Source organism: Rutidosis leptorrhynchoides, chromosome 1 (assembly GCF_046630445.1).
Source record: "Rutidosis leptorrhynchoides isolate AG116_Rl617_1_P2 chromosome 1, CSIRO_AGI_Rlap_v1, whole genome shotgun sequence".
In the NCBI taxonomy this organism is placed as follows: domain Eukaryota; kingdom Viridiplantae; phylum Streptophyta; class Magnoliopsida; order Asterales; family Asteraceae; genus Rutidosis; species Rutidosis leptorrhynchoides.
This window is the reverse complement of record NC_092333.1, coordinates 673,202,501-673,215,219: the sequence shown is the minus strand read 5'-3', so window position 1 is coordinate 673,215,219 and position 12,719 is coordinate 673,202,501.

Genomic DNA, 12,719 nt, shown 5'->3' with positions numbered 1-12,719 from the left:
AGTTGGTATCCGAGCGTTGGTCTTAGAGAACCAGAATTTTGCATTAGTGTGTCTTATCAAGTTTGTTAGGATGCATTAGTGAGTCTGGACTTCGACCGTGTTTACTTGAAAAATGATTGCTTAACAAATTTTGTTGGAAACTATATATTTTTAACATGTGAATATTATGTGATATATTAATCTCTTAACGCGTTTGATATTATGTGATAGATGTCTACCTCTAGAACAAGTCCCATTGACTCACCTAATAATAATGAAGAGTCAAATGTAAATTGGAATGATTCATGGACTGATTCACAAGTTCCCGAAGAGGAACCGGAAGAAGAGTCGGAACCGGAAGAAGAATCGGAACCGGAAGAAGAATCGGAACTGGATGAAGAAATAGAACCGGTGGGGGAAAGGCAAAAGAAAATAATAAGGGAAAGGGCATAAAAATAGAGAAATCTAATTCCAACCCCGATGAACTTTATATGTATCGTCAACCCTCGAAGTCCTTAAGTTGTAACAATGACCCGGGAACCTCTAAATCACCAGGTTTTTCTAAACCAATATGGAAAACGACGGCTCGTATTAGGGGAACATCATATATCCCTAGAAACTTGGCAAAACGAACCAAAACCGAAGAAGAAGAAACAAGCGAGTCGGAATAAGATAGTTGTATTCGTGTGGTATAATATATGTAATATAGTGTGCTTATGCTTTATGATATATGTAAAAATTGCTTGTATTAATAAGTATTTTTTTTTATGAATCTAACTCTTGTCTATTTTACAGTATAAAAACACAAAATGGATAGACAACCCAATATTTTAAGAGACCTACCCGGAGACATGATTGATGAAATCTTGTCTAGAGTCGGTCAGAATTCTTCGGCACAACTATTTAAGGCGAGATCAGTTTGTAAGACATTCGAAGAACGTTCCAAGAATGCCTTGGTTTATAAAAGGCTTTCGTTTGAAAGATGGGGGATATCACATTGGGAAATCCATAAGTTACGATGTGTTTACTTTGACGCATATATTGCGGGGAACCCAAATGCTATTTTACGCAATGGGTTAAGAAATTATTTTGACTCAATATATCCGAATATTGGACTTCGTGATTTAGAAAAAGTGGCTAACATGCAACATAAAGAAGCATGTTATGCTTACGGATTAGTAATGTTCGCTTCTCACCAAAGTGAGAACAAGAACATCGGGCTACAACTATTAAACAAAACGTTTCCACAAGTGACGGAGTCGGTAATTGGGGTAAGAAATGAGGTTTTTAGATTGTTACGGGACTGTTGGACATTACGTAACCCTCGTCCCTTTGACGACGTTACAACACGCTGTCTTGTCAACGGCCATAACGGTTATGTTCCACAAGACCAAGGATGGGAAGTAATCCTAGTAAAACCAGAATGCATGACTTGTTTCTGGACGTATGAATTACGTGTCTTTATTGCCTTTGCTGAATGACTTGTGTACTAGCTAGAATTATCTTCACAACCATCTTGTATCAAATTTATTGTGTGCTATATTTCATGCTATATGTAAAATAAGCGGTATTGTAAGTTTGTAAAATATTGTGTAAAAGTTTGAACGCGAAATATTATTATAATCAGTTTTACATATAGAATTGTAGTAGTTGAATTGTATATTAGCTACTAAGTATGAACTTAACGGGTAGGTACTACCCGAATTTAAACTTATAAAACGCTAATATGAAGAAAAAGCTTTTATAAATGAGTTCATATTATGCTACGAAATACTATTAACTACTCTTAATATTCTGTATGATTAACTTGTTCCATTTGACTATTTTGAAGGAAATGGCACCGACTACTCGACACACCGTGAATATGAATGAAGAGGAATTCCGTACTTTTCTAGCTTCAAACATAGCCGCAGTACAGGCTGCGCTACATACCAACAATAACCTTGGATCTAGCAGTACATAAAATCGTGTAGGATGCACCTACAAAGAATTCACTGCCTGCAAACCTTTGGAATTTGATGGAACCGAAGGACCGATCGGATTGAAACGGTGGACCGAGAAGGTCGAATCGGTGTTTGCCATAAGTAAGTGTACTGAAGAGGACAAAGTGAAGTACGCTACGCATACCTTCACAGGTTCTGCGTTAACATGGTGGAATACCTATCTAGAGCAAGTGGGACAAGACGATGCGTACGCACTACCGTGGTCAGCATTCAAGCACTTGATGAACGAGAAGTACCGTCCCAGAACCGAGGTCAATAAGCTCAAGACAGAACTTAGAGGGTTACGAACCCAAGGATTTGATATTACCACGTACGAAAGATGATTCACAGAATTGTGCCTATTGTGTCCGGGAGCATTCGAAGATGAGGAAGAGAAGATCGACGCGTTTGTGAAAGGATTACCGGAAAGAATCCAAGAAGATATAAGTTCACACGAGCCCGCCTCCATACAACAGGCATGTAGAATGGCTCACAAACTAGTGTACCAGATTGAAGAAAGAATTAAAGAACAGACTGCTGAAGAGGCCAATGTGAAGCAAGTCAAAAGAAAGTGGGAGGAAAACGGTGATAAGAATCACCAATACAACAACAACAGCAATTACAACAATAATCGCAACAATTGTCCCAACAATCGCAACATCAATCGCAACTACAACAAACGGCCCAACAACAACAACAACAACAACAACAACAACTACTACAACAATCATCCCAACAACAATAATAACCGCAACAACAACAACAACAATCAGAAGCAGCTATGCCAAAGGTGTGAAAAGTATCACTCGGGGTTCTGCACCAAATTTTGCAACAAGTGTAAAAGAAATGGTCATAGCGCGGCGAAGTGTGAGGTCTACGGACCAGGGGTTAATAGAACGAAAGGAACAAATGGTGTCGGAACGAGTAATGGCGTAGCAAGTAGTGTCGGAGCAAGTTATGCCAATGTAGTTTGTTATAAATGTAGAAAACCGGGCCACATTATTAGAAATTGCCCGAACCAGGAGAACACGAATGGACAAGGCCGCAGAAGAGTTTTCAATATTAATGTGGCAGAGGTACAGGAAGACCCGGAGCTTGTTACGGGTACGTTTCTTATTGACAATAAATCTGATTACGTTTTATTTGATTCAGGTGCGGATAGAAGCTATATGAGTAGAGATTTTTGTGCTAAATTAAGTTGTCCATTGACGCCTTTGGATAGTAAATTTTTACTCGAATTAGCAAATGGTAAATTAATTTCAGCAGATAATATATGTCGGAATCGAGAAATTAAACTGGTTAGCGAAACATTTAAGATTGATTTGATACCAGTAGGGTTAGGGAGTTTTGATGTGATAATCGGTATGGACTAGTTGAAAGAAGTGAAAGCAGAGATCGTTTGTTACAAAAATGCAATTCGCATTATACGAGAAAAAGGAAAACCCTTAATGGTGTACGGAGAAAAGGGCAACACGAAGCTACATCTTATTAGTAATTTGAAGGCACAAAAACTAATAAGAAAAGGTTGCTATGCTGTTCTAGCACACGTCGAGAAAGTACAAACTGAAGAAAAGAGCATCAATGATGTTCCCATTGCAAAAGAATTTCCCGATGTATTTCCGAAAGAATTACCGGGATTACCCCCACATCGATCCGTTAAATTTCAAATAGATCTTGTACCAGGAGCTGCACCAATAGCTCGTGCTCCTTACAGACTCGCACCCAGCGAGATGAAAGAACTGCAAAGCCAATTACAAGAACTTTTAGAGCGTGGTTTCATTCGACCAAGCACATCACCGTGGGGAGCTCCTGTTTTGTTTGTCAAGAAGAAAGATGGTACATTCAGGTTGTGTATCGACTACCGAGAGTTGAACAAACTTACCATCAAGAACCGTTACCCACTACCGAGAATCGACGACTTATTTGATCAACTATAAGGCTCGTCTGTTTATTCAAAGATTGACTTACGTTTCGGGTATCATCAAATGCGGGTGAAAGAAGATGATATTCCAAAGACTGCTTTCAGAACACGTTACGGTCATTACGAGTTTATGGTCATGCCGTTTGGTTTAACTAATGCACCAGCTGTATTCATGGACCTTATGAACCGAGTGTGTGGACCATACCTTGACAAGTTTGTCATTGTTTTCATTGATGACATACTTATTTACTCAAAGAATGACCAAGAACATGGTGAACATTTGAGAAAGGTGTTAGAAGTATTGAGGAAGGAAGAATTGTACGCTAAGTTTTCAAAGTGTGCATTTTGGTTGAAAGAAGTTCAATTCCTCGGTCACATAGTGAACAAAGAATGTATTAAGGTGGATCCGGCAAAGATAGAAACTGTTGAAAAGTGGGAAACCCCGAAAACTCCGAAACACATACGCCAGTTTTTAGGACTAGCTGGTTACTACAGAAGGTTCATCCAAGACTTTTCCAGAATAGCAAAACCCTTGACTGCATTAACGCATAAAGGGAAGAAATTTGAATGGAATGATGAACAAGAGAAAGCGTTTCAGTTATTGAAGAAAAAGCTAACTACGGCACCTATATTGTCATTGCCTGAAGGGAATGATGATTTTGTGATTTATTGTGACGCATCAAAGCAAGGTCTCGGTTGTGTATTAATGCAACGAACGAAGGTGATTGCTTATGCGTCTAGACAATTGAAGATTCACGAACAAAATTATACGACGCATGATTTGGAATTAGGCGCGGTTGTTTTTGCATTAAAGACTTGGAGGCACTACTTATATGGGGTTAAAAGTATTATATATACCGACCACAAAAGTCTTCAACACATATTTAATCAGAAACAACTGAATATGAGGCAGCGTAGGTGGATTGAATTATTGAATGATTACGACTTTGAGATTCGTTACCACCCGGGAAAGGCAAATGCGGTAGCCGATGCCTTGAGCAGGAAGGACAGAGAACCCATTCGAGTAAAATCTATGAATATAATGATTCATAATAACCTTACTACTCAAATAAAGGAGGCGCAACAAGGAGTTTTAAAAAAGGGAAATTTAAAGGATGAAATACCCAAAGGATCGGAGAAGCATCTTAATATTCGGGAAGACGGAACCCGGTATAGGGCTGAAAGGATTTGGGTACCAAAATTTGGAGATATGAGAGAAATGGTACTTAGAGAAGCTCATAAAACCAGATACTCAATACATTCTGGAACGGGGAAGATGTACAAGGATCTCAAGAAACATTTTTGGAGGCCGGGTATGAAAGCCGATGTTACTAAATACGTAGGAGAATGTTTGACGTGTTCTAAGGTCAAAGCTGAGCATCAGAAACCATCAGGTCTACTTCAACAACCCGAAATCCCGGAATGGAAATGGGAAAACATTACATTGGATTTCATCACTAAATTGCCAAGGACTGCAAGTGGTTTTGATACTATTTGGGTAATAGTTGATCGTCTCACCAAATCAGCAAACTTCCTGCCAATAAGAGAAGATGAAAAGATGGAGAAGTTAGCACGACTGTATTTGAAGGAAGTCGTCTCCAGACATGGAATACCAATCTCTATTATCTCTGATAGGGATGGCAGATTTATTTCAAGATTCTGGCAGACATTACAGCAAGCATTAGGAACTCGTCTAGACATGAGTACTGCCTATCATCCACAAACTGATGGACAGAGCGAAAGGACGATACAAACGCTTGAAGACATGCTACGAGCATGTGTTATTGATTTCGGAAACAGTTGGGATCGACATCTACCGTTAGCAGAATTTTCCTACAACAACAGCTATCATTCAAGCATTGAGATGGCGCCGTTTGAAGCACTTTATGGTAGAAAGTGCAGGTCTCTGATTTGTTGGAGTGAAGTGGGGGTTAGACAGATTACGGGTCTGGAGATTATACAAGAAACTACCGAGAAGATCATCCAAATTCAACAACGGTTGAAAACAGCCCAAAGTCGACAAAAGAGCTACGCTGACATTAAAAGAAAAGATATAGAATTTGAAATTGGAGAGATGGTCATGCTTAAAGTTGCACCTTGGAAAGGCGTTGTTCGATTTGGTAAACGAGGGAAATTAAATCCAAGGTATATTGGACCATTCAAGATTATTGATCGTGTCGGACCAGTAGCTTACCGACTTGAGTTACCTCAATAACTCGCGGCTGTACATAACACTTTCCACGTCTCGAATTTGAAGAAATTTTTTGCTAAAGAAGATCTCACTATTCCGTTAGATGAAATCTAAATCAACGAAAAACTTCAATTCATCGAAGAACCCGTCGAAATAATGGATCGTGAGGTTAAAAGACTTAAGCAAAACATGATACCAATTGTTAAGGTTCGATGGAATGCTCGTAGAGGACCCGAGTTCACCTGGGAGCGTGAAGATCAGATGAAGAAGAAATACCCGCATCTATTTCCAGAAGATTCGTCAACACCTTCAACAGCTTAAAATTTCGGGACGAAATTTATTTAACGGGTAGGTACTGTAGTGACCCGAACTTTTCCATGTTTATATATATTAATTGAGATTGATATTTACATGATTAAATGTTTCCAACATATTAAGAAATCAAACTTGTTAAGACTTGATAAATTGAAATATGTTTCATATAGACAATTGACCACCCAAGTTGACCGGTGATTCACGAACGTTAAAACTTGTAAAAACTATATGATGACATATATATGGATATATATATATATATATATATATATATATATATATATATATATATATATATATATATATATATATATATATATATATATATAGTTAACATGATACTATGATAAGTAAACATATCATTAAGTATATTAACAATGAACTACATATGTAAAAACAAGACTACTAACTTAATGATTTTTAAACGAGACATATATGTAACGATTATCGTTGTAAAGACATTTAATGTATATATATATCATATTAAGAGATATTCATACATGATAATATCATGATAATATAATAATTTAAAATCTCATTTGATATTATAAACATTGGGTTAACAACATTTAACAAGATCGTTAACCTAAAGGTTTCAAAACAACACTTACATGTAACGACTAACGATGACTTAACGACTCAGTTAAAATGTATATACATGTAGTGTTTTAATATGTATTTATACACTTTTGAAAGACTTCAATACACTTATCAAAATACTTCTACTTAACAAAAATGCTTACAATTACATCCTCGTTCAGTTTCATCAACAATTCTACTCGTATGCACCCGTATTCGTACTCGTACAATACACAGCTTTTAGATGTATGTACTATTGGTATATACACTCCAATGATCAGCTCTTAGCAGCCCATGTGAGTCACCTAACACATGTGGGAATCATTATTTGGCAACTAGCATGAAATATCTCATAAAATTACAAAAATATGAGTAATCATTCATGACTTATTTACATGAAAACAAAATTACATATCCTTTATATCTAATCCATACACCAACGATCAAAAATACCTACAAACACTTTCATTCTTCAATTTTCTTCATCTAATTGATCTCTCTCAAGTTCTATCTTCAAGTTCTAAGTGTTCTTCATATATTCTACAAGTTCTAGTTACATAAAATCAAGAATACTTTCAAGTTTGCTAGCTCACTTCCAATCTTGTAAGGTGATCATCCAATCTCAAGAAATCTTTGTTTCTTACAGTAGGTTATCATTCTAATACAAGGTAATAATCATATTCAAACTTTGGTTCAATTTCTATAACTATAACAATCTTATTTCAAGTGATGATCTTACTTGAACTTGTTTTCGTGTCATGATTCTGCTTCAAGAACTTCGAGCCATCCAAGGATCCGTTGAAGCTAGATCCATTTTTCTCTTTTCCAGTAGGTTTATCCATGGAACTTAAGGTAGTAATGATGTTTATAACATCATTCGATTCATACATATAAAGCTATCTTATTCGAAGGTTTAAACTTGTAATCACTAGAACATAGTTTAGTTAATTCTAAACTTGTTCGCAAACAAAAGTTAATCCTTCTAACTTGACTTTTAAAGTCAACTAAACACATGTTCTATATATATGATATGCTAACTTAATGATTTAAAACCTGGAAACACAAAAAACACCGTAAAACCGGATTTACGCCGTCGTAGTAACACCGCGGGCTGTTTTGGGTTAGTTAATTAAAAACTATGATAAACTTTGATTTAAAAGTTGTTATTCTGAGAAAATGATTTTTATTATGAACATGAAACTATATCCAAAAATTATGGTTAAACTCAAAGTGGAAATATGTTTTCTAAAATGGTCATCTAGACGTCGTTCTTTCGACTGAAATGACTACCTTTACAAAAACAACTTGTAACTTATTTTTCCGACTATAAACCTATACTTTTTCTATTTAGATTCATAAAATAGAGTTCAATATGAAACCATAGCAATTTGATTCACTCAAAACGGATTTAAAATGAAGAAGTTATGGGTAAAACAAGATTGGATAATTTTTCTCATTTTAGCTACGTGAAAATTGGTAACAAATCTATTCCAACCATAACTTAATCAACTTGTATTGTATATTATGTAATCTTGAGATACCATAGACACGTATACAATGTTTCGACCTATCATGTCGACACATCTATATATATTTCGGAACAACCATAGACACTCTATATGTGAATGTTGGAGTTAGCTATACAGGGTTGAGGTTGATTCCAAAATATATATAGTTTGAGTTGTGATCAATACTGAGATACGTATACACTGGGTCGTGGATTGATTCAAGATAATATTTATCGATTTATTTCTGTACATCTAACTGTGGACAACTAGTTGTAGGTTACTAACGAGGACAGCTGACTTAATAAACTTAAAACATCAAAATATATTAAAAGTGTTGTAAATATATTTTGAACATACTTTGATATATATGTATATATTGTTATAGGTTAGTGAATCAACCAGTGGCCAAGTCTTACTTCCCGACGAAGTAAAAATCTGTGAAAGTGAGTTATAGTCTCACTTTTAAAATCTAATATTTTTGGGATGAGAATACATGCAGGTTTTATAAATGATTTACAAAATAGACACAAGTACGTGAAACTATATTCTATGGTTGAATTATCGAAATCGAATATGCCCCTTTTTATTAAGTCTGGTAATCTAAGAATTAGGGAACAGACACCCTAATTGACGCGAATCCTAAAGATAGATCTATTGGGCCTAACAAACCCCATCCAAAGTACCAGATGCTTTAGTACTTCGAAATTTATATCATATCCGAAGGGTGTCCCGGAATGATGGGGATATTCTTATATATGCATCTTGTTAATGTCGGTTACCAGGTGTTCACCATATGAATGATTTTTATCTCTATGTATGGGATGTGTATTGAAATATGAAATCTTGTGGTCTATTATTATGATTTGATATATATAGGTTAAACCTATAACTCAACAACATTTTTGTTGACGTTTTAAGCATGTTTATTCTCAGGTGATTATTAAGAGCTTCCGCTGTCGCATACTTAAATAAGGACGAGATTTTGAGTCCATGCTTGTATGATATTGTGTAAAAACTGCATTCAAGAAATTTATTTTGTTGTAACATATTTGTATTGTAAACCATTATGTTATGGTCGTGTGTAAACAGGATATTTTAGATAATCTACGTAAAGCTTTTTAAAACCTTTATCTATGAAATAAAGGTTATGGTTTGTTTTAAAAATGAATGCAGTCTTTGAAAAACGTCTCATATAGAGGTCAAAACCTCGCAACGAAATCAATTAATATGGAACGTTTTTAATCAATAAGAACGGGACATTTCAGTAACATTGTGGTTTACAGTCCCACATGACTATGAAAATTTAGATCCTTTAAGGAAATTGGATCTTTATGAAAACATTTGATCTTTTTGAAAATTCAATCTAGCTTTTACCCTAGATAATTTTTCTGGAATAATCCTTCACCGGTGTTTGCAAATTATTTTTGTGGGTTTGGTGGGTTTCAGATATGAAAATTTTAGCTCAAAACTTGTGGTTTTGTGTCACCCATTTGCTAACCTTGTATTGGGAAAGCAACACGTCCAGTATACTTACTCCGTATATTTCCTTTCGGTAAACTACCGTCGTAAAGAAAAGCGTTGAACAAGCAACTGTTAAGGCAATGTCCCGTGACATGCTTTTAATTATGGTCTATAACGTGTCGGATGCAATTACTATCCTTTGTAGGAGCAATAGTAAAGATCATCCTATAGTTTTTCAGTCTGGCACAAGGTCCTGTCTTTGACCATACTATGCAACCACCGTTCTTACGGTTGACACCCGATTTGGTTCAGGTGACCTAATGAATTCCAGGTGAATTCCTAGGATTTTACGTTCAATGGTAATGAACGCATTGAAAATAGGGTTTTAAGAAAACAAATCGGTTTGTAATTTGATCAAAATATTTTCTTGTTCAAGCTCGAGTTTAGATATCATCGAATTCCATGAGTTTGTAATTCTCAATCTTTAAGGTCAATCTCAAGGATTGAGTAATATCAGGCTTAAAAGCTGATTTTTGATCTTTAAGGAAATTATCCTTTCTGGGGATCTGATTCATTAGTCTTATAAGCTAATTTGCACGGTTCCTCCCTATTGTACGAGACAGATCCTCTCATGGTTAGGATAAGTCTGACCACTTACCAACGAGCTTATAGCTCAGTGGTACCCGATGCCTTTGATCCTTGGGCCCACAGTGGGGGAAGCTTTGACCCGAAGAAAGGCGCAAGTTCGATTCTCAGTCTGGGCGCTCCGCATGGAATTATTTCTCCCTCCGGGGGGAAATTTGTGAAGTGTTTCGGGGGTCTAGCTAGATGGGGTAAAAATCACCTTGTCGTCACTGTGGTACCTGGGAGGAGGTACTTTGCCGGCACAGGTCTCTTTCGGGGTGGGATTGGTGGGTGCTACGGCACACAGGGTTAGCGTGTCCCTGCCAACTTACACGTTTTGACCCGAAGTCTGACCACTTGGCGACCCTGTTTGATGCTGAGGTCCGTGGATTTCCAGCTGATTTTCGAGAAAACTTTTCAAGGTTTTTCGTAGATTCTACAACTGGTCTGGACGACAACTTCATGACCTAAATCAAGAAGCGGAAGACTTTACTTTCTTTTAATGATGGAATTGATTCATCGTGTAGATCCATATTTCTTTCAAATATTTTACAATTTACAAGGTAAAACAGTTAATTTTGTCCAAAACAAAAGTATCTTCAATTATTTGTACAAAAACATGTGACATATGTTCTAAATAACTTGGTAAATTTTTCCCGCACTTGGCTTTTATTTTCCTTTCTTTGCCTTTTTATTTTCCTCTATATCATTTTAAATGAATTCTAACATTTTAGGTTGTTTCTCAATTTATGTCCTTTCCGAAGTAACAATAATTTCGGTGTTAACACCTAGTTTTATCGTTCATAAATATGTATAAACATGATTTTGAGTTCATTTAGTTGAAAATTTTGAAAAATTTTACTAGAATTGGGTAGTCAGTATATAAGACTAGGGCTGTTCTTTATTATTAGAGAGCACTAGATTCTAATACAACTACTGCGTTACTAGTATTTTTAATGGTTACCAAGTGTTTAAGTTAAAAATTTTAAAAATCCGAAAGAATTTAACCCCTTCCCACACTTAAGATCTTGCAATGCCCTCATTTGCAAGAAATCAGTAACAATTTAAATTATTGAGGGTGATTAGCGTAGAAAAATGATTAAATTTTACCAAAGTTTCCAAACATATTGGCGTTTGTTTATTGAATGATAAATGGTGCACATCATTTGTTCATTCCGTCTTGTTTGTTACATCACATTTGTTTTTCGTTTTGTCGTCAAAATTAGTAGCTTTTGCTGAACTTAATGCCAGTCTTTGAAAGTTCGCTGTTTTACCCTGTTGTGTACAATTGATAATATATATACATACAAATAATAACATACATGGTAATTTGAAATGGGACTTAACATCCCACTTTCAAATCAAATATGAAATATTAGTACAACATAATAAAAATGTTAAAACTTACATAAAAGTATCACAATATTATATGTTTAAACATAAATAAATAAAAATAATAAAAAGATAAAAAGCATAGAAATCACCAACGGGAACTATATCAATCTGGATAGGGGTTCCAGTTCATGTCGTCGGGCGGGTTCCACGGTTGGTTATAGGTGTACTGATAGGCCTGGTTAGGGTCGTAGAGAGTAAATGGTGGTCGCATATCGGGCTGATGTGGCGGATAGTAAGCAGGTCGGGTCAGTACGTGTCATACCCCGTCCTAATCCATCTGGATGAAGTCATCAACATCTGGTTCCATTGCGATGATCGACTCCAAATAATGTCTTTAAAATGAGCAAATGCACAGCGGAAGGTTTCTTTCATACCTGAGAATAAACATGCTTTCAAGTGTCAACCAAAAGGTTGGTGAGTTCATTAGTTTAACATAAATAATCATTTCCATCATTTTAATAGACCACAAGATTTCATATTTCCATTTCTCATAAACATACGTCCCATACATAGAGACAAAAATATCATTCATATGAATTGAACACTTGGTAACCGACATTCACAATATGCATATAAGAATATCCCCATCATTCTGGGATCCTCCTTCGGACATGATATAAATTTCGAAGTACTAAAGCATCCGGTACTTTGGATGGGGCTTGTTGGGCCCGATAGATCTATCTTTAGAGTTCACGTCAATTAGGGTGTCTGTTCCCTAATTCTTAGATTACCAGACTAAATAGGGGCATATTCGATTTCGATAA